We start from the raw sequence: 18,595 nt of genomic DNA on the forward strand, positions 1-18,595 counted from the left end.
AATGCAACCTGTGTTCGGCGGACACCCATCTCTTTAAGGACTGCCCACAAGCCTTTGCTAATAGAGTGAAAGGGAATACAGTGACAACATCAGTATCATGCCAAGATGACCCGGATCCCTATTCCCAACTCTTTGATGAGAATCCCGTGTCACAAGACAGAATGGACAAGGCAGATGGACCGGACAACTCTCCAAAAGAACCACCCACAGTGAGACTTCAGGATGTCCCCAAAACTCTACAGGATGCAGAAGGGGTCTTCGACGCCCTGTTGGCCAGCCTCCCCCCCTTCCAGGAGGAGGGCACACAGGGGGAACCTGCACCGCAAGAGGATAGTCAAGATGGTTTAGCAGCAACAGCTGAAACCTTTCTTCCGGACACTCAAGTGGAATTTTTGGAACGGCAGGGGGCGGTAAAACGCCTTCAGAACACGTCAAGTGAGGAATCTTTCCACCTAGAGCAGTCTGAAAAGGTATGGCCACCTGCCTCGTCTCCCTCCACCGAATTCCTTGACCATACTAGCGTGAACACGTTTACAGTTGTGACAAAAATAAAATCGGCGGAAGGCCCCCCAAATCCACAAAAGAAAAAAAGGAAGGGTCACAGAACACAAGGAGAAAATGGTTTAGTGGTAAACTCCTCCAACTATTAATATGACCTCTCTCTCAGTAGTCACAATTAATACAAGAGGCTTGAATGAATTGTTAAAGTGCCAGACAGTTTTCAATGAACTGCATAATGGAATTGGAGATATTTTCTGTCTCCAAGAATGTAATATACCTTTTAAAGATAGTTATAGAGATTATGAAAGTAGATGGCCTCATGGACAATCCTTTTGGTCTGGAGATAATGAAAACAAGAACTCTGGGGTAGCCATCTTGCTCCGAGGTCACCATTTTAATATAAACAGAGTCCAGAGAATAAGTGATGGAAGAATACTCTCTGTAGACTTAGATCAAAATGGAAAACAACTTAGAGTTATCAGTGTTTATTGTCCACCCACAGTGCAAGGAAGACTTAAAACCTTGGAACTTTTACAGACTTTAATTTTTTGCAAATATGAAGTTGTCATTGGGGGTGACTTTAACTGCATCTTGACTAGAACAGACAGATTGACAAAACGAGCTACTACGGCAAAACTAGATGCCAGCTCACACGCTTTGGCGAATTTAATAAGAGACTGTCATTTGAAAGACTGTGCGGAAAGTTTAGGGTCAAAACCAGACTTTACGTGGTCTAATGGCAAATCCTTCTCACGTATTGATCTTACCCTGGTGTCCCGAGGCCTTCTCCCCCTTAAATGTTGGAGAACACCAGTTGTCTTTTCAGATCACTTTAAGCTAACCACCGTGATAGACATTAAAGGAGGGTTGAAACGCCATACGGGCCCGTGGAAATTAAATATTGCTTTATTACAGAACAAATACATAGTAGAAAAATTAAAAGGAAAATTTGAACAATGGAAAACCCTACGAGATCTCCATAACTCCTGTGGAGACTGGTGGGAAGATATTAAATCCAGGACAAAATCCTTCTTCATGTCAGAGAGTAAAACACTGGCCGCTAGAAAGAGAATGTTTTATTCTAGACTTCAAAGAAAACTTCAAAACTACTATAAACTGGCACAAAACGGCTTTGACATGCAACAAGAGATTGTCACACTAAAAGCAAAACTATGTGAACTAATGAGGGAGAAGAGTAAAAGTATCCTCCTGAGAAGCAGGATCCAACATCTAGAGGAAAATGAGAAATGTTCCCGGTACTTTTTCCAAAAAATAGCAAAAGCAAAGCACCATATAACATCTGTCTATGATCAGGAAGGAAAAGAAGAGAAGGACATGGAAAAAATCATTCACATTATTAGGTCCTTTTTTGCCAATCTCTATCAGGACACACTGGTGTCTAGCAAAATGATGGACACTTTTCTTTCTAAGACTACTGGAAAACTTAGTACTTCAGTGAAGGAATCCTTAGACAAAAATATAACATTGGCAGAACTGACAAAAGCCATTACAAGTATGAAAGACAATAAAACTCCAGGCTTGGATGGTCTCCCCAAAGAGTTTTACGTTACCTTTTGGGAGCAGCTGAAACTCCCCCTTTTGGAGATGTACAACGAAAGTCTTGGCAAAGGAGCGTTGCCATCATCATTGAGACGGGGGGCAATCTCCCTCCTTCACAAAAAAGGACAAAAACAGAATCTACAGAACTGGAGACCACTAACCCTTCTAGGTGTCGATGTAAAAATACTGGCCAAGGTTTTATTTTTACGAACTCAACCCATCGTTGGTGACCTGGTGGAGAGTGAACAAACATGTGGAGTACAAGGACGGACAATGACAGATAGCCTAGCCCTGGTGAGAGACACGTATCTCCTCTGTAAAGAACGTAACAGCCCCCTATGTATACTAAGTTTGGACCTCGAAAAAGCTTTTGATAGCATAAGCCACGATTATATAAAAGCAGTGTTGAAACATTTTGGTTTTGGAGAAAATTTTAGACGGTGGGTTAACCTCTTGTACACTGACTGCCATAGTGTGGTAATAGTTAATGGACAACAAACAAATGCTATAGATATCCGGGCTGGGGTCAGACAAGGGTGCCCCTTGTCACCCACATTATTTATTTTAGCAATAGAACCGCTAGTTTGTGCCCTTAGAAGGAACAATGACATAAAAGGAATTTTTGTGCCAGGAAGTGAAAATAGACAGGCAAAAATATCAGTTTATATGGATGATATCACTTTGTTACTTTCAGACAATAAATCTATAGGAGAAGCCTTAAAGGTCTGTGAAAACTTTACTCTCGCTGCAAGCACAAGGGTTAATAAGAACAAAACCAAAATACTTTATTTGAATTGGAAAGAGAAATACGAAAATATAGACCTGATTAAAAATAAAGACACAATTAAAGTCTTGGGAATTCAGATAGGAAAAGACATGGAAGTAAAAAACTGGGAGTCAAAGCTACCCAAATTGACAGCCAATTTAAGAGCATGGCAAGATAGGGAGCTTACATTTACTGGGAAAGTCTTAATTGTGAACTCGGTACTGTTGGCTTCAGTGAATAATCTGGCGACTGTGTTTCCTGCCCCCTATCGGATACTTAAGACTCTGAAGAAGATGTTGTTCCAGTTTATCTGGGGGGGGAAATCAGAGAGACTCAAACGAAATATAATGCATCGCCTCCCACTGTGCGGGGGTATCGGGGTGCCATTAATCGAGGCAAAATTTGAAGCAATGTTCTTGGCCCCAATTTTAAAGGCAGTCCTTCTACCAGAAAGGGAAATTTTGTGGCACTATTTTGCAAAATTGTGGGTGGGTAGAAAAGTTTTAATCACATGGGGAAAAAGACCATCAATGGATGTCCCCCACGCCGAGATTTGCCCATCAGTCTACAAACATGTGCTTGAGAACTTATCCAAAGGACTTAGCCAGGTACCATCGACAGAACTGACAAGGAGAAAAATAGAACAAAAACTGTCCGTAGATTTGGAGAAACTTACCCCGGTAGATCTTTTATCGGCACAAGAGAGCAAAAGGGCATGGGAAAATATACATTTTCAAAAACTTACGAACAGACACAGAGATTTGGCCTGGCAAATTGGCCATAAATGTTTGCCAACCCGAGAGTTCCTTTTTAAAAGACACTTTACACCAAGCCCAAGATGCCCGAGACCCTTTTGTGGCAGTGAGGAAACTCATTTACACGTTTTTTGGACATGCCCTTTTGCTGTGAATGCCTGGGTAACAGTATCCCCATGGCTGAAAAATGTTGGGAAAATTCCATCAAGTTATAACAATATTGCCTATGGTGAAACTGCAAAATTCCAAAATAAGGAGAGGTGGTGGATTATAGTTAATTGTATAAAAGAAGCTATCTGGAAATCAAGGAATGTATTGACTTTTAAAAACTATCAAATGTCAGAAATGTTGTTGATGAAATGTGTTATGAATATTTTTAAAGATTATGTTTTAAGAGATTTAGTGGAAGGAAAGAGAGAAGAAATAATCAATTTATGGAAAATTCCAAACTCTTTTAAAGACTTGCTGTATTCATAGTTTTGGTAAATAATGTGTAATTGTATTGACTTTTGTAAACTGTGTTTAAAAGATGTGTTTTAAGTGTGGAAAGTATTTTGAAAGAAATTTATTGCTATGAAATAATAAAAACCGCCTGAAAAGTGAAAAGTACCTTTTACTAAAGATTTCCGTGGAGAGGGACAACAAGAGATCTTTCCAATTTTTTGATGCCCTGCTTCAATGCGGGGCTTTTCTACCTATGTCTAAAGCAAGCAAGCGGTCATCCTCCAAGAGCAAAGGTTGTGTCTTGTCGGCCTTTAAACATGCCCTTGCGTACCCTCCGTTTGGCATCCCGTGTTCAAGAACTTTAAAAGTAAAAAAGAGTGCTTAGAACGCACAGACTTGCGTGTGTATCGCTGCCGTTTAACCTGGGGCTCAATCGTCGGGTGGAAGCTGGTCCATGCAAATGGCCGGAAGGACCATGCTGCCACATTGCCTCTTCCAGGGCCTGGGCCTTGGCTCGGAGCGGAGCAACTCATACTTACCTGGCAGGGGCGACACCATGATCAGGAAGGTGGTTCACCCAGGGCGAGGCTCGTCCATTGCACAAACAGGATGTGCTGACCCCTGTGAATTCCCCAAATGTGGGAATCTCAACTGCATAATTTCTGGTAGTGGGGGACTGCGTTCGCGCTCTCCCCTCTTGTTTTTTGTCAGAGGAAAAAAAAAACAACCCAAAGGGTCGTTTCCATGTACGCCGCTCGCGCTCCGGCCCCTCCGCCGGGCGCTTTGCGCGGGCGCCGCTTTGGACCGTTGACGGGAGGGTCAGCGTGGGGAGAGCTCACTGCTCCCCGAACCCATTGTGGGCATCGCTTCTCGGCCTTTTGGCTAAGATCAAGTGTAGTATCTGTTCTTATCAGTTTAATATCTGATACGTCCCCTACCCGGGGACCGTATATTAAATTGATTTTTGGACCAGGGAGATGGAATTTGGGGCTTGCTCCGTCCACTCCACGCATCGGCTCGCTATTGCAGTACCTCCGAGAACGGTGCACCTCCTCTCTCAGGTTAAAAAAAGTCATTCAGTTTGTTTTCGCCGTCACGTTACATGCAAATGTGCCATCATACCCTCATGTTAAACGCTTCCTTGCCGTTTGTCTGCTCCGGAAGTGGACAAAAATTCTCGGAGACGTTTTGAGTGGAAGGGCTGGATATTTCAAATCTCCCGCCAAAAGCCCTGACTGGAGAAGAGGGGGAGGGAAGGTGAAGTATCTGTTCCTAAACCCAACCCCCTTGGGAGGTAGCCCATTCCACGTAAACCCTTGTGCAAAATAGGCCACCTTTGGAATTTGAGTGGCCCCTTTGTGAAGTACAGTACATGTGACTAGTTGTTTTGTTTTTTTTTGGGGGGGGGGTCAAACGCAACACCGACTTTCAAACCCATCCTCGACAAGTAAAGTCTTCGCATGAGGGCGTGCTTCTGCCCGGTTTCGAGCCGGGGACCTTTTGCGTGTGAGGCAAACGTGATAACCGCTACACTACAGAAGCGATAGTGTAGCGCAGGTACGTTGGTGGGACAAGTCCTCAGCGTCAGTGCAACGCTTTCGTGCTGGGTAAAACGCACTTTCTCTCCCCGTCTGGGAATCGAACCCAGGTCTTCCGCGTGACAAGCGGAGATACTGTCCACTATACTAACGAGGACATATGGGGCTGCAGGGGGGCCCCTTTTTTTTTTTTTTTTTTTTGGGCGTGTGTGTCGGTGTCTTTTTCCCCCGATCTCTGTGATGAAAAGTTTGAAGGACTACGCCGACAATTCCGCCGCTCCTCCCTCTTTTCTAGGAATAAACCATCGAGTTTGGAATGAACCGTGTCAAAGATTGAAGCAAACATAAAAGGAGGCTTTGTTTCTGCCCGGTTTCGAGCCGAGGACCTTTCGCGCGTTAGGCGAACGTGATAACCACTACACTACAGAAATGACGTGTGAGCCTGTCGTGTCCCTTTTGCCGCGCGACCGCCGATGCAAATGAGCGCGTGAACAGAAGTACACTGCCCGTGATGAAGCCCCGTGTGCCCTCAAGTACTGGACGCCGTGTGGCGCTGCAACGTGGCACTCTTGTTTCTCTTCAGAGCGTATAAATCTTTCGCCTTTTACTAAAGATTTCCGTGGAGAGGGACAACAAGAGATCTTTCCAATTTTTTGATGCCCTGCTTCAATGCGGGGCTTTTCTACCTATGTCTAAAGCAAGCAAGCGGTCATCCTCCAAGAGCAAAGGTTGTGTCTTGTCGGCCTTTAAACATGCCCTTGCGTACCCTCCGTTTGGCATCCCGTGTTCAAGAACTTTAAAAGTAAAAAAGAGTGCTTAGAACGCACAGACTTGCGTGTGTATCGCTGCCGTTTAACCTGGGGCTCAATCGTCGGGTGGAAGCTGGTCCATGCAAATGGCCGGAAGGACCATGCTGCCACATTGCCTCTTCCAGGGCCTGGGCCTTGGCTCGGAGCGGAGCAACTCATACTTACCTGGCAGGGGCGACACCATGATCAGGAAGGTGGTTCACCCAGGGCGAGGCTCGTCCATTGCACAAACAGGATGTGCTGACCCCTGTGAATTCCCCAAATGTGGGAATCTTAACTGCATAATTTCTGGTAGTGGGGGACTGCGTTCGCGCTCTCCCCTCTTGTTTTTTGTCAGAGGAAAAAAAAAAAAACCCAAAGGGTCGTTTCCATGTACGCCGCTCGCGCTCCGGCCCCTCCGCCGGGCGCTTTGCGCGGGCGCCGCTTTGGACCGTTGACGGGAGGGTCAGCGTGGGGAGAGCTCACTGCTCCCCGAACCCATTGTGGGCATCGCTTCTCGGCCTTTTGGCTAAGATCAAGTGTAGTATCTGTTCTTATCAGTTTAATATCTGATACGTCCCCTACCCGGGGACCGTATATTAAATTGATTTTTGGACCAGGGAGATGGAATTTGGGGCTTGCTCCGTCCACTCCACGCATCGGCTCGGTATTGCAGTACCTCCGAGAACGGTGCACCTCCTCTCTCAGGTTAAAAAAAGTCATTCAGTTTGTTTTCGCCGTCACGTTACATGCAAATGTGCCATCATACCCTCATGTTAAACGCTTCCTTGCCGTTTGTCTGCTCCGGAAGTGGACAAAAATTCTCGGAGACGTTTTGAGTGGAAGGGCTGGATATTTCAAATCTCCCGCCAAAAGCCCTGACTGGAGAAGAGGGGGAGGGAAGGTGAAGTATCTGTTCCTAAACCCAACCCCCTTGGGAGGTAGCCCATTCCACGTAAACCCTTGTGCAAAATAGGCCACCTTTGGAATTTGAGTGGCCCCTTTGTGAAGTACAGTACATGTGACTAGTTGTTTTTTTTTTTTTTGGGGGGGGTCAAACGCAACACCGACTTTCAAACCCATCCTCGACAAGTAAAGTCTTCGCATGAGGTGTCTTTTTCCCCCGATCTCTGTGATGAAAAGTTTGAAGGACTACGCCGACAATTCCGCCGCTCCTCCCTCTTTTCTAGGAATAAACCATCGAGTTTGGAATGAACCGTGTCAAAGATTGAAGCAAACATAAAAGGAGGCTTTGTTTCTGCCCGGTTTCGAGCCGAGGACCTTTCGCGCATTAGGCGAACGTGATAACCGCTACACTACAGAAACGACGTGCGAGCCTGTCGTGTCCCTTTTGCCGCGCGACCGCCGATGCAAATGAGCGCGTGAACAGAAGTACACTGCCCGTGATGAAGCCCCGTGTGCCCTCAAGTACTGGACGCCGTGTGGCGCGTCAACGTCCTAAACCCAACCCCCTTGGGAGGTAGCCCATTCCACGTAAACCCTTGTGCAAAATAGGCCACCTTTGGAATTTGAGTGGCCCCTTTGTGAAGTACAGTACATGTGACTAGTTGTTTTGTTTTTTTTTGGGGGGGGGTCAAACGCAACACCGACTTTCAAACCCAGCCTCGACAAGTAAAGTCTTCGCATGAGGGCGTGCTTCTGCCCGGTTTCGAGCCGGGGACCTTTTGCGTGTGAGGCAAACGTGATAACCGCTACACTACAGAAGCGATAGTGTAGCGCAGGTACGTTGGTGGGACAAGTCCTCAGCGTCAGTGCAACGCTTTCGTGCTGGGTAAAACGCACTTTCTCTCCCCGTCTGGGAATCGAACCCAGGTCTTCCGCGTGACAAGCGGAGATACTGTCCACTATACTAACGAGGACATATGGGGCTGCAGGGGGGGCCCTTTTTTTTTTTTTTTATTTTGGGCGTGTGTGTCGGTGTCTTTTTCCCCCGATCTCTGTGATGAAAAGTTTGAAGGACTACGCCGACAATTCCGCCGCTCCTCCCTCTTTTCTAGGAATAAACCATCGAGTTTGGAATGAACCGTGTCAAAGATTGAAGCAAACATAAAAGGAGGCTTTGTTTCTGCCCGGTTTCGAGCCGAGGACCTTTCGCGCGTTAGGCGAACGTGATAACCGCTACACTACAGAAACGACGTGCGAGCCTGTCGTGTCCCTTTTGCCGCGCGACCGCCGATGCAAATGAGCGCGTGAACAGAAGTACACTGCCCGTGATGAAGCCCCGTGTGCCCTCAAGTACTGGACGCCGTGTGGCGCTGCAACGTGGCACTCTTGTTTCTCTTCAGAGCGTATAAATCTTTCGCCTTTTACTAAAGATTTCCGTGGAGAGGGACAACAAGAGATCTTTCCAATTTTTTGATGCCCTGCTTCAATGCGGGGCTTTTCTACCTATGTCTAAAGCAAGCAAGCGGTCATCCTCCAAGAGCAAAGGTTGTGTCTTGCCGGCCTTTAAACATGCCCTTGCGTACCCTCCGTTTGGCATCCCGTGTTCAAGAACTTTAAAAGTAAAAAAGAGTGCTTAGAACGCACAGACTTGCGTGTGTATCGCTGCCGTTTAACCTGGGGCTCAATCGTCGGATGGAAGCTGGTCCATGCAAATGGCCGGAAGGACCATGCTGCCACATTGCCTCTTCCAGGGCCTGGGCCTTGGCTCGGAGCGGAGCAACTCATACTTACCTGGCAGGGGCGACACCATGATCAGGAAGGTGGTTCACCCAGAGCGAGGCTCGTCCATTGCACAAACAGGATGTGCTGACCCCTGTGAATTCCCCAAATGTGGGAATCTCAACTGCATAATTTCTGGTAGTGGGGGACTGCGTTCGCGCTCTCCTCTCTTGTTTTTTGTCAGAGGAAAAAAAAAAAAACCCAAAGGGTCGTTTCCATGTACGCCGCTCGCGCTCCGGCCCCTCCGCCGGGCGCTTTGCGCGGGCGCCGCTTTGGACCGTTGACGGGAGGGTCAGCGTGGGGAGAGCTGACTGCTCCCCGAACCCATTGTGGGCATCGCTTCTCGGCCTTTTGGCTAAGATCAAGTGTAGTATCTGTTCTTATCAGTTTAATATCTGATACGTCCCCTACCCGGGGACCGTATATTAAATTGATTTTTGGACCAGTGAGATGGAATTTGGGGCTTGCTCCATCCACTCCACGCATCGGCTCGGTATTGCAGTACCTCCGAGAACGGTGCACCTCCTCTCTCAGGTTAAAAAAAGTCATTCAGTTTGTTTTCGCCGTCACGTTACATGCAAATGTGCCATCATACCCTCATGTTAAACGCTTCCTTGCCGTTTGTCTGCTCCGCAAGTGGACAAAAATTCTCGGAGACGTTTTGAGTGGAAGGGCTGGATATTTCAAATCTCCCGCCAAAAGCCCTGACTGGAGAAGAGGGGGAGGGAAGGTGAAGTATCTGTTCCTAAACCCAACCCCCTTGGGAGGTAGCCCATTCCACGTAAACCCTTGTGCAAAATAGGCCACCTTTGGAATTTGAGTGGCCCCTTTGTGAAGTACAGTACATGTGACTAGTTGTTTTTTTTTTTTTTGGGGGGGGGTCAAACGCAACACCGACTTTCAAACCCATCCTCGACAAGTAAAGTCTTCGCATGAGGGCGTGCTTCTCCCCGGTTTCGAGCCGGGGACCTTTTGCGTGTGAGGCGAACGTGATAACCGCTACACTACAGAAACGATAATGTAGCGCAGGTACGTTGGTGGGACAAGTCCTCAGCGTCAGTGCAACGCTTTCGTGCTGGGTAAAACGCACTTTCTCTCCCCGTCTGGGAATCGAACCCAGGTCTTCCGCGTGACAAGCGGAGATACTGTCCACTATACTAACGAGGACATATGGGGCTGCAGGGGGGCCCCTTTTTTTTTTTTTTTTTTTTGGGCGTGTGTGTCGGTGTCTTTTTCCCCCGATCTCTGTGATGAAAAGTTTGAAGGACTACGCCGACAATTCCGCCGCTCCTCCCTCTTTTCTAGGAATAAACCATCGAGTTTGGAATGAACCGTGTCAAAGATTGAAGCAAACATAAAAGGAGGCTTTGTTTCTGCCCGGTTTCGAGCCGAGGACCTTTCGCGCGTTAGGCGAACGTGATAACTGCTACACTACAGAAACGACGCGCGAGCCTGTCGTGTCCCTTTTGCCGCGCGACCGCCGATGCGAATGAGCGCGTGAACAGAAGTACACTGCCCGTGATGAAGCCCCGTGTGCCCTCAAGTACTGGACGCCGTGTGGCGCTGCAACGTGGCACTCTTGTTTCTCTTCAGAGCGTATAAATCTTTCGCCTTTTACTAAAGATTTCCGTGGAGAGGGACAACAAGAGATCTTTCCAATTTTTTGATGCCCTGCTTCAATGCGGGGCTTTTCTACCTATGTCTAAAGCAAGCAAGCGGTCATCCTCCAAGAGCAAAGGTTGTGTCTTGTCGGCCTTTAAACATGCCCTTGCGTACCCTCCGTTTGGCATCCCGTGTTCAAGAACTTTAAAAGTAAAAAAGAGTGCTTAGAACGCACAGACTTGCGTGTGTATCGCTGCCGTTTAACCTGGGGCTCAATTGTCGGGTGGAAGCTGGTCCATGCAAATGGCCGGAAGGACCATGCTGCCACATTGCCTCTTCCAGGGCCTGGGCCTTGACTCGGAGCGGAGCAACTCATACTTACCTGGCAGGGGCGACACCATGATCAGGAAGGTGGTTCACCCAGGGCGAGGCTCGTCCATTGCACAAACAGGATGTGCTGACCCCTGTGAATTCCCCAAATGTGGGAATCTCAACTGCATAATTTCTGGTAGTGGGGGACTGCGTTCGCGCTCTCCCCTCTTGTTTTTTGTCAGAGGAAAAAAAAACAAACCCAAAGGGTCGTTTCCATGTACGCCGCTCGCGCTCCGGCCCCTCCGCCGGGCGCTTTGCGCGGGCGCCGCTTTGGACCGTTGACGGGAGGGTCAGCGTGGGGAGAGCTCACTGCTCCCCGAACCCATTGTGGGCATCGCTTCTCGGCCTTTTGGCTAAGATCAAGTGTAGTATCTGTTCTTATCAGTTTAATATCTGATACGTCCCCTACCCGGGGACCGTATATTAAATTGATTTTTGGACCAGGGAGATGGAATTTGGGGCTTGCTCCGTCCACTCCACGCATCGGCTCGGTATTGCAGTACCTCCGAGAACGGTGCACCTCCTCTCTCAGGTTAAAAAAAGTCATTCAGTTTGTTTTCGCCGTCACGTTACATGCAATTGTGCCATCATACCCTCATGTTAAACGCTTCCTTGCCGTTTGTCTGCTCCGGAAGTGGACAAAAATTCTCGGAGACGTTTTGAGTGGAAGGGCTGGATATTTCAAATCTCCCGCCAAAAGCCCTGACTGGAGAAGAGGGGGAGGGAAGGTGAAGTATCTGTTCCTAAACCCAACCCCCTTGGGAGGTAGCCCATTCCACGTAAACCCTTGTGCAAAATAGGCCACCTTTGGAATTTGAGTGGCCCCTTTGTGAAGTACAGTACATGTGACTAGTTGTTTTGTTTTTTTTTGGGGGGGGGTCAAACGCAACACCGACTTTCAAACCCATCCTCGACAAGTAAAGTCTTCGCATGAGGGCGTGCTTCTGCCCGGTTTCGAGCCGGGGACCTTTTGCGTGTGAGGCAAACGTGATAACCGCTACACTACAGAAGCGATAGTGTAGCGCAGGTACGTTGGTGGGACAAGTCCTCAGCGTCAGTGCAACGCTTTCGTGCTGGGTAAAACGCACTTTCTCTCCCCGTCTGGGAATTGAAGCCAGGTCTTCCGCGTGACAAGCGGAGATACTGTCCACTATACTAACGAGGACATATGGGGCTGCAGGGGGGCCCCTTTTTTTTTTTTTTTTTTTTGGGCGTGTGTGTCGGTGTCTTTTTCCCCCGATCTCTGAGATGAAAAGTTTGAAGGACTACGCCGACAATTCCGCCGCTCCTCCCTCTTTTCTAGGAATAAACCATCGAGTTTGGAATGAACCGTGTCAAAGATTGAAGCAAACATAAAAGGAGGCTTTGTTTCTGCCCGGTTTCGAGCCGAGGACCTCTCGCGCGTTAGGCGAACGTGATAACCGCTACACTACAGAAACGACGTGCGAGCCTGTCGTGTCCCTTTTGCCGCGCGACCGCCGATGCAAATGAGCGCGTGAACAGAAGTACACTGCCCGTGATGAAGCCCCGTGTGCCCTCAAGTACTGGACGCCGTGTGGCGCTGCAACGTGGCACTCTTGTTTCTCTTCAGAGCGTATAAATCTTTCGCCTTTTACTAAAGATTTCCGTGGAGAGGGACAACAAGAGATCTTTCCAATTTTTTGATGCCCTGCTTCAATGCGGGGCTTTTCTACCTATGTCTAAAGCAAGCAAGCGGTCATCCTCCAAGAGCAAAGGTTGTGTCTTGTCGGCCTTTAAACATGCCCTTGCGTACCCTCCGTTTGGCATCCCGTGTTCAAGAACTTTAAAAGTAAAAAAGAGTGCTTAGAACGCACAGACTTGCGTGTGTATCGCTGCCGTTTAACCTGGGGCTCAATCGTCGGGTGGAAGCTGGTCCATGCAAATGGCCGGAAGGACCATGCTGCCACATTGCCTCTTCCAGGGCCTGGGCCTTGGCTCGGAGCGGAGCAACTCATACTTACCTGGCAGGGGCGACACCATGATCAGGAAGGTGGTTCACCCAGGGCGAGGCTCGTCCATTGCACAAACAGGATGTGCTGACCCCTGTGAATTCCCCAAATGTGGTAATCTCAACTGCATAATTTCTGGTAGTGGGGGACTGCGTTCGCGCTCTCCCCTCTTGTTTTTTGTCAGAGGAAAAAAAAAACAACCCAAAGGGTCGTTTCCATGTACGCCGCTCGCGCTCCGGCCCCTCCGCCGGGCGCTTTGCGCGGGCGCCGCTTTGGACCGTTGACGGGAGGGTCAGCGTGGGGAGAGCTCACTGCTCCCCGAACCCATTGTGGGCATCGCTTCTCGGCCTTTTGGCTAAGATCAAGTGTAGTATCTGTTCTTATCAGTTTAATATCTGATACGTCCACTACCCGGGGACCGTATATTAAATTGATTTTTGGACCAGGGAGATGGAATTTGGGGCTTGCTCCGTCCACTCCACGCATCGGCTCGCTATTGCAGTACCTCCGAGAACGGTGCACCTCCTCTCTCAGGTTAAAAAAAGTCATTCAGTTTGTTTTCGCCGTCACGTTACATGCAAATGTGCCATCATACCCTCATGTTAAACGCTTCCTTGCCGTTTGTCTGCTCCGGAAGTGGACAAAAATTCTCGGAGACGTTTTGAGTGGAAGGGCTGGATATTTCAAATCTCCCGCCAAAAGCCCTGACTGGAGAAGAGGGGGAGGGAAGGTGAAGTATCTGTTCCTAAACCCAACCCCCTTGGGAGGTAGCCCATTCCACGTAAACCCTTGTGCAAAATAGGCCCCCTTTGGAATTTGAGTGGCCCCTTTGTGAAGTACAGTACATGTGACTAGTTGTTTTGTTTTTTTTGGGGGGGGGGGTCAAACGCAACACCGACTTTCAAACCCATCCTCGACAAGTAAAGTCTTCGCATGAGGGCGTGCTTCTGCCCGGTTTCGAGCCGGGGACCTTTTGCGTGTGAGGCAAACGTGATAACCGCTACACTACAGAAGCGATAGTGTAGCGCAGGTACGTTGGTGGGACAAGTCCTCAGCGTCAGTGCAACGCTTTCGTGCTGGGTAAAACGCACTTTCTCTCCCCGTCTGGGAATCGTACCCAGGTCTTCCGCGTGACAAGCGGAGATTCTGTCCACTATACTAACGAGGACATATGGGGCTGCAGGGGGGCCCCTTTTTTTTTTTTTTTTTTTTGGGCGTGTGTGTCGGTGTCTTTTTCCCCCGATCTCTGTGATGAAAAGTTTGAAGGACTACGCCGACAATTCCGCCGCTCCTCCCTCTTTTCTAGGAATAAACCATCGAGTTTGGAATGAACCGTGTCAAAGATTGAAGCAAACATAAAAGGAGGCTTTGTTTCTGCCCGGTTTCGAGCCGAGGACCTTTCGCGCGTTAGGCGAACGTGATAACCGCTACACTACAGAAACGACATGCGAGCCTGTCGTGTCCCTTTTGCCGCGCGACCGCCGATGCAAATGAGCGCGTGAACAGAAGTACACTGCCCGTGATGAAGCCCCGTGTGCCCTCAAGTACTGGACGCCGTGTGGCGCTGCAACGTGGCACTCTTGTTTCTCTTCAGAGCGTATAAATCTTTCGCCTTTTACTAAAGATTTCCGTGGAGAGGGACAACAAGAGATCTTTCCAATTTTTTGATGCCCTGCTTCAATGCGGGGCTTTTCTACCTATGTCTAAAGCAAGCAAGCGGTCATCCTCCAAGAGCAAAGGTTGTGTCTTGTCGGCCTTTAAACATGCCCTTGCGTACCCTCCGTTTGGCATCCCGTGTTCAAGAACTTTAAAAGTAAAAAAGAGTGCTTAGAACGCACAGACTTGCGTGTGTATCGCTGCCGTTTAACCTGGGGCTCAATCGTCGGGTGGAAGCTGGTCCATGCAAATGGCCGGAAGGACCATGCTGCCACATTGCCTCTTCCAGGGCCTGGGCCTTGGCTCGGAGCGGAGCAACTCATACTTACCTGGCAGGGGCGACACCATGATCAGGAAGGTGGTTCACCCAGGGCGAGGCTCGTCCATTGCACAAACAGGATGTGCTGACCCCTGTGAATTCCCCAAATGTGGGAATCTCAACTGCATAATTTCTGGTAGTGGGGGACTGCGTTCGCGCTCTCCCCTCTTGTTTTTTGTCAGAGGAAAAAAAAAAAAACCCAAAGGGTCGTTTCCATGTACGCCGCTCGCGCTCCGGCCCCTCCGCCGGGCGCTTTGCGCGGGCGCCGCTTTGGACCGTTGACGGGAGGGTCAGCGTGGGGAGAGCTCACTGCTCCCCGAACCCATTGTGGGCATCGCTTCTCGGCCTTTTGGCTAAGATCAAGTGTAGTATCTGTTCTTATCAGTTTAATATCTGATACGTCCCCTACCCGGGGACCGTATATTAAATTGATTTTTGGACCAGGGAGATGGAATTTGGGGCTTTTTCCGTCCACTCCACGCATCGGCTCGGTATTGCAGTACCTCCGAGAACGGTGCACCTCCTCTCTCAGGTTAGAAAAAGTCATTCAGTTTGTTTTCGCCGTCACGTTACATGCAAATGTGCCATCATACCCTCATGTTAAACGCTTCCTTGCCGTTTGTCTGCTCCGGAAGTGGACAAAAATTCTCGGAGACGTTTTGAGTGGAAGGGCTGGATATTTCAAATCTCCCGCCAAAAGCCCTGACTGGAGAAGAGGGGGAGGGAAGGTGAAGTATCTGTTCCTAAACCCAACCCCCTTGGGAGGTAGCCCATTCCACGTAAACCCTTGTGCAAAATAGGCCACCTTTGGAATTTGAGTGGCCCCTTTGTGAAGTACAGTACATGTGACTAGTTGTTTTTTTTTTTTTTGGGGGGGGGTCAAACGCAATACCGACTTTCAAACCCATCCTCGACAAGTAAAGTCTTCGCATGAGGGCGTGCTTCTGCCCGGTTTTGAGCCGGGGACCTTTTGCGTGTGAGGCAAACGTGATAACCGCTACACTACAGAAGCGATAGTGTAGCGCAGGTACGTTGGTGGGACAAGTCCTCAGCGTCAGTGCAACGCTTTCGTGCTGGGTAAAACGCACTTTCTCTCGCCGTCTGGGAATCGAACCCAGGTCTTCCGCGTGACAAGCGGAGATACTGTCCACTATACTAACGAGGACATATGGGGCTGCAGGGGGGCCCCTTTTTTTTTTTTTTTTTTTGGGCGTGTGTGTCGGTGTCTTTTTCCCCCGATCTCTGTGATGAAAAGTTTGAAGGACTACGCCGACAATTCCGCCGCTCCTCCCTCTTTTCTAGGAATAAACCATCGAGTTTGGAATGAACCGTGTCAAAGATTGAAGCAAACATAAAAGGAGGCTTTGTTTCTGCCCGGTTTCGAGCCGAGGACCTTTCGCGCGTTAGGCGAACGTGATAACCGCTACACTACAGAAACGACGTGTGAGCCTGTCGTGTCCCTTTTGCCGCGCGACCGCCGATGCAAATGAGCGCGTGAACAGAAGTACACTGCCCGTGATGAAGCCCCGTGTGCCCTCAAGTACTGGACGCCGTGTGGCGCTGCAACGTGGCACTCTTGTTTCTCTTCAGAGCGTATAAATCTTTCGCCTTTTACTAAAAAGATCACAAGTGTTGGGGCTGTGCGGTGTATGGAGCACAACACTTTAAGCGACGTGCTCCAACATCGGCAGATGAGGAAATGGCAGCAGCTTCGCACGGCCCCCGGCGGAATGCACTCCGCTTCGAACTACTGGGAGAACTGGAAATGGATCGATTGACCTTCAGCAGACGCCTTTTGCAAAAAGAACTGGCTGTAACAACGAATCAACTGGACTTTATATTTGCCTTTCCTGGCAAAAAGATTTTTGAAGTCGTTTTCACCACAACGAAGCATCTGGAGACATGTTTGGAGTTGTACGAGAGGAAGAAAACATCCACCACTGTCTTCCAGCAGGTGAACGTTACTCCTCTCACTGATTTGGATAAAAAAACTGTCCATATCGTTATCTATTCAGAAAAAGTGAGACTGGATGATGTCAAGACATGGGCCTCTTTCTTCTGCGATGTCCTAAAAGCAACAGAGGTTGTAGACATCGATGGCATTAAAACAGGAACCAAGCGGCTGGAAGTGAAGTTAAGAAGAACTAACGGGGAACTTCAACATCTCCCTAACTCCATTCAACTGGGGGCTTTCCGAGGCTCTGTCTTTTATCCGGGGCAGCCACGGAAATGCAGAAGATGCGGCAGCCTTGATCACCTGGCAGCAGGGTGCAATGTAGCCCAATGCAGAAAGTGCAAATCCCTGGATCATCTCACATCACTATGCACAGTTTCAGTTAAATGCAACCTGTGTTCGGCGGACACCCATCTCTTTAAGGACTGCCCACAAGCCTATGCTAATAGAGTGAAAGGGAATACAGTGACAACATCAGTATCATGCCAAGATGACCCGGATCCCTATTCCCAACTCTTTGATGAGAATCCCGTGTCACAAGACAGAATGGACAAGGCAGATGGACCGGACAACTCTCCAAAAGAACCACCCACAGTGAGACTTCAGGATGTCCCCAAAACTCTACAGGATGCAGAAGGGGTCTTCGACGCCCTGTTGGCCAGCCTCCCCCCCTTCCAGGAGGAGGGCACACAGGGGGAACCTGCACCGCAAGAGGATAGTCAAGATGGTTTAGCAGCAACAGCTGAAACCTTTCTTCCGGACACTCAAGTGGAATTTTTGGAACGGCAGGGGGCGGTAAAACGCCTTCAGAACACGTCAAGTGAGGAATCTTTCCACCTAGAGCAGTCTGAAAAGGTATGGCCACCTGCCTCGTCTCCCTCCACCGAATTCCTTGACCATACTAGCGTGAACACGTTTACAGTTGTGACAAAAATAAAATCGGCGGAAGGCCCCCCAAATCCACAAAAGAAAAAAAGGAAGGGTCACAGAACACAAGGAGAAAATGGTTTAGTGGTAAACTCCTCCAACTATTAATATGACCTCTCTCTCAGTAGTCACAATTAATACAAGAGGCTTGAATGAATTGTTAAAGTGCCAGACAGTTTTCAATGAACTGCATAATGGAATTGGAGATATTTTCTGTCTCCAAGAATGTAATATACCTTTTAAAGATAGTTATAGAGATTATGAAAGTAGATGGCCTCATGGACAATCCTTTTGGTCTGGAGATAATGAAAACAAGAACTCTGGGGTAGCCATCTTGCTCCGAGGTCACCATTTTAATATAAACAGAGTCCAGAGAATAAGTGATGGAAGAATACTCTCTGTAGACTTAGATCAAAATGGAAAACAACTTAGAGTTATCAGTGTTTATTGTCCACCCACAGTGCAAGGAAGACTTAAAACCTTGGAACTTTTACAGACTTTAATTTTTTGCAAATATGAAGTTGTCATTGGGGGTGACTTTAACTGCATCTTGACTAGAACAGACAGATTGACAAAACGAGCTACTACGGCAAAACTAGATGCCAGCTCACACGCTTTGGCGAATTTAATAAGAGACTGTCATTTGAAAGACTGTGCGGAAAGTTTAGGGTCAAAACCAGACTTTACGTGGTCTAATGGCAAATCCTTCTCACGTATTGATCTTACCCTGGTGTCCCGAGGCCTTCTCCCCCTTAAAT

General features: G+C 48.4%; 17 non-coding genes across 17 annotated transcripts; all 17 read left to right on the forward strand.

The window, feature by feature from the left end:
- Positions 1–4,557: 4,557 nt before the first annotated feature.
- LOC140372335 (U1 spliceosomal RNA) lies at positions 4,558–4,723 on the forward strand. Its single transcript, XR_011928664.1, has one exon. It is a non-coding gene; the product is annotated as a U1 spliceosomal RNA (small nuclear RNA).
- Positions 4,724–4,888: 165 nt separating this feature from the next.
- Positions 4,889–5,080, forward strand: LOC140372219 (U2 spliceosomal RNA). The gene has a single exon (XR_011928555.1). It is a non-coding gene; the product is annotated as a U2 spliceosomal RNA (small nuclear RNA).
- Positions 5,081–6,129: 1,049 nt separating this feature from the next.
- LOC140372292 (U5 spliceosomal RNA) lies at positions 6,130–6,243 on the forward strand. The gene has a single exon (XR_011928623.1). It is a non-coding gene; the product is annotated as a U5 spliceosomal RNA (small nuclear RNA).
- A 287-nt stretch (positions 6,244–6,530) lies between these two features.
- On the forward strand, positions 6,531–6,696 carry LOC140372350 (U1 spliceosomal RNA). Its single transcript, XR_011928677.1, has one exon. It is a non-coding gene; the product is annotated as a U1 spliceosomal RNA (small nuclear RNA).
- Positions 6,697–6,861: 165 nt separating this feature from the next.
- LOC140372200 (U2 spliceosomal RNA) lies at positions 6,862–7,053 on the forward strand. The gene has a single exon (XR_011928537.1). It is a non-coding gene; the product is annotated as a U2 spliceosomal RNA (small nuclear RNA).
- A 1,587-nt stretch (positions 7,054–8,640) lies between these two features.
- On the forward strand, positions 8,641–8,754 carry LOC140372293 (U5 spliceosomal RNA). Its single transcript, XR_011928624.1, has one exon. It is a non-coding gene; the product is annotated as a U5 spliceosomal RNA (small nuclear RNA).
- A 287-nt stretch (positions 8,755–9,041) lies between these two features.
- LOC140372184 (U1 spliceosomal RNA) lies at positions 9,042–9,207 on the forward strand. The gene has a single exon (XR_011928523.1). It is a non-coding gene; the product is annotated as a U1 spliceosomal RNA (small nuclear RNA).
- A 165-nt stretch (positions 9,208–9,372) lies between these two features.
- On the forward strand, positions 9,373–9,564 carry LOC140372213 (U2 spliceosomal RNA). The gene has a single exon (XR_011928549.1). It is a non-coding gene; the product is annotated as a U2 spliceosomal RNA (small nuclear RNA).
- Positions 9,565–10,612: 1,048 nt separating this feature from the next.
- On the forward strand, positions 10,613–10,726 carry LOC140372294 (U5 spliceosomal RNA). Its single transcript, XR_011928625.1, has one exon. It is a non-coding gene; the product is annotated as a U5 spliceosomal RNA (small nuclear RNA).
- Positions 10,727–11,013: 287 nt separating this feature from the next.
- Positions 11,014–11,179, forward strand: LOC140372338 (U1 spliceosomal RNA). Its single transcript, XR_011928665.1, has one exon. It is a non-coding gene; the product is annotated as a U1 spliceosomal RNA (small nuclear RNA).
- Positions 11,180–11,344: 165 nt separating this feature from the next.
- On the forward strand, positions 11,345–11,536 carry LOC140372201 (U2 spliceosomal RNA). The gene has a single exon (XR_011928538.1). It is a non-coding gene; the product is annotated as a U2 spliceosomal RNA (small nuclear RNA).
- Positions 11,537–12,584: 1,048 nt separating this feature from the next.
- On the forward strand, positions 12,585–12,698 carry LOC140372295 (U5 spliceosomal RNA). The gene has a single exon (XR_011928626.1). It is a non-coding gene; the product is annotated as a U5 spliceosomal RNA (small nuclear RNA).
- A 287-nt stretch (positions 12,699–12,985) lies between these two features.
- Positions 12,986–13,151, forward strand: LOC140372347 (U1 spliceosomal RNA). Its single transcript, XR_011928674.1, has one exon. It is a non-coding gene; the product is annotated as a U1 spliceosomal RNA (small nuclear RNA).
- Positions 13,152–13,316: 165 nt separating this feature from the next.
- Positions 13,317–13,508, forward strand: LOC140372228 (U2 spliceosomal RNA). The gene has a single exon (XR_011928563.1). It is a non-coding gene; the product is annotated as a U2 spliceosomal RNA (small nuclear RNA).
- A 1,049-nt stretch (positions 13,509–14,557) lies between these two features.
- Positions 14,558–14,671, forward strand: LOC140372296 (U5 spliceosomal RNA). Its single transcript, XR_011928627.1, has one exon. It is a non-coding gene; the product is annotated as a U5 spliceosomal RNA (small nuclear RNA).
- Positions 14,672–14,958: 287 nt separating this feature from the next.
- LOC140372339 (U1 spliceosomal RNA) lies at positions 14,959–15,124 on the forward strand. Its single transcript, XR_011928666.1, has one exon. It is a non-coding gene; the product is annotated as a U1 spliceosomal RNA (small nuclear RNA).
- A 165-nt stretch (positions 15,125–15,289) lies between these two features.
- LOC140372224 (U2 spliceosomal RNA) lies at positions 15,290–15,481 on the forward strand. Its single transcript, XR_011928560.1, has one exon. It is a non-coding gene; the product is annotated as a U2 spliceosomal RNA (small nuclear RNA).
- The last annotated feature ends 3,114 nt before the right edge of the window (positions 15,482–18,595 follow it).

Source organism: Eucyclogobius newberryi, unplaced genomic scaffold (genome assembly GCF_026437365.1).
Source record: "Eucyclogobius newberryi isolate DKJ021-1_F unplaced genomic scaffold, fEucNew1.0.hap1 SCAF_22, whole genome shotgun sequence".
In the NCBI taxonomy this organism is placed as follows: domain Eukaryota; kingdom Metazoa; phylum Chordata; class Actinopteri; order Gobiiformes; family Gobiidae; genus Eucyclogobius; species Eucyclogobius newberryi.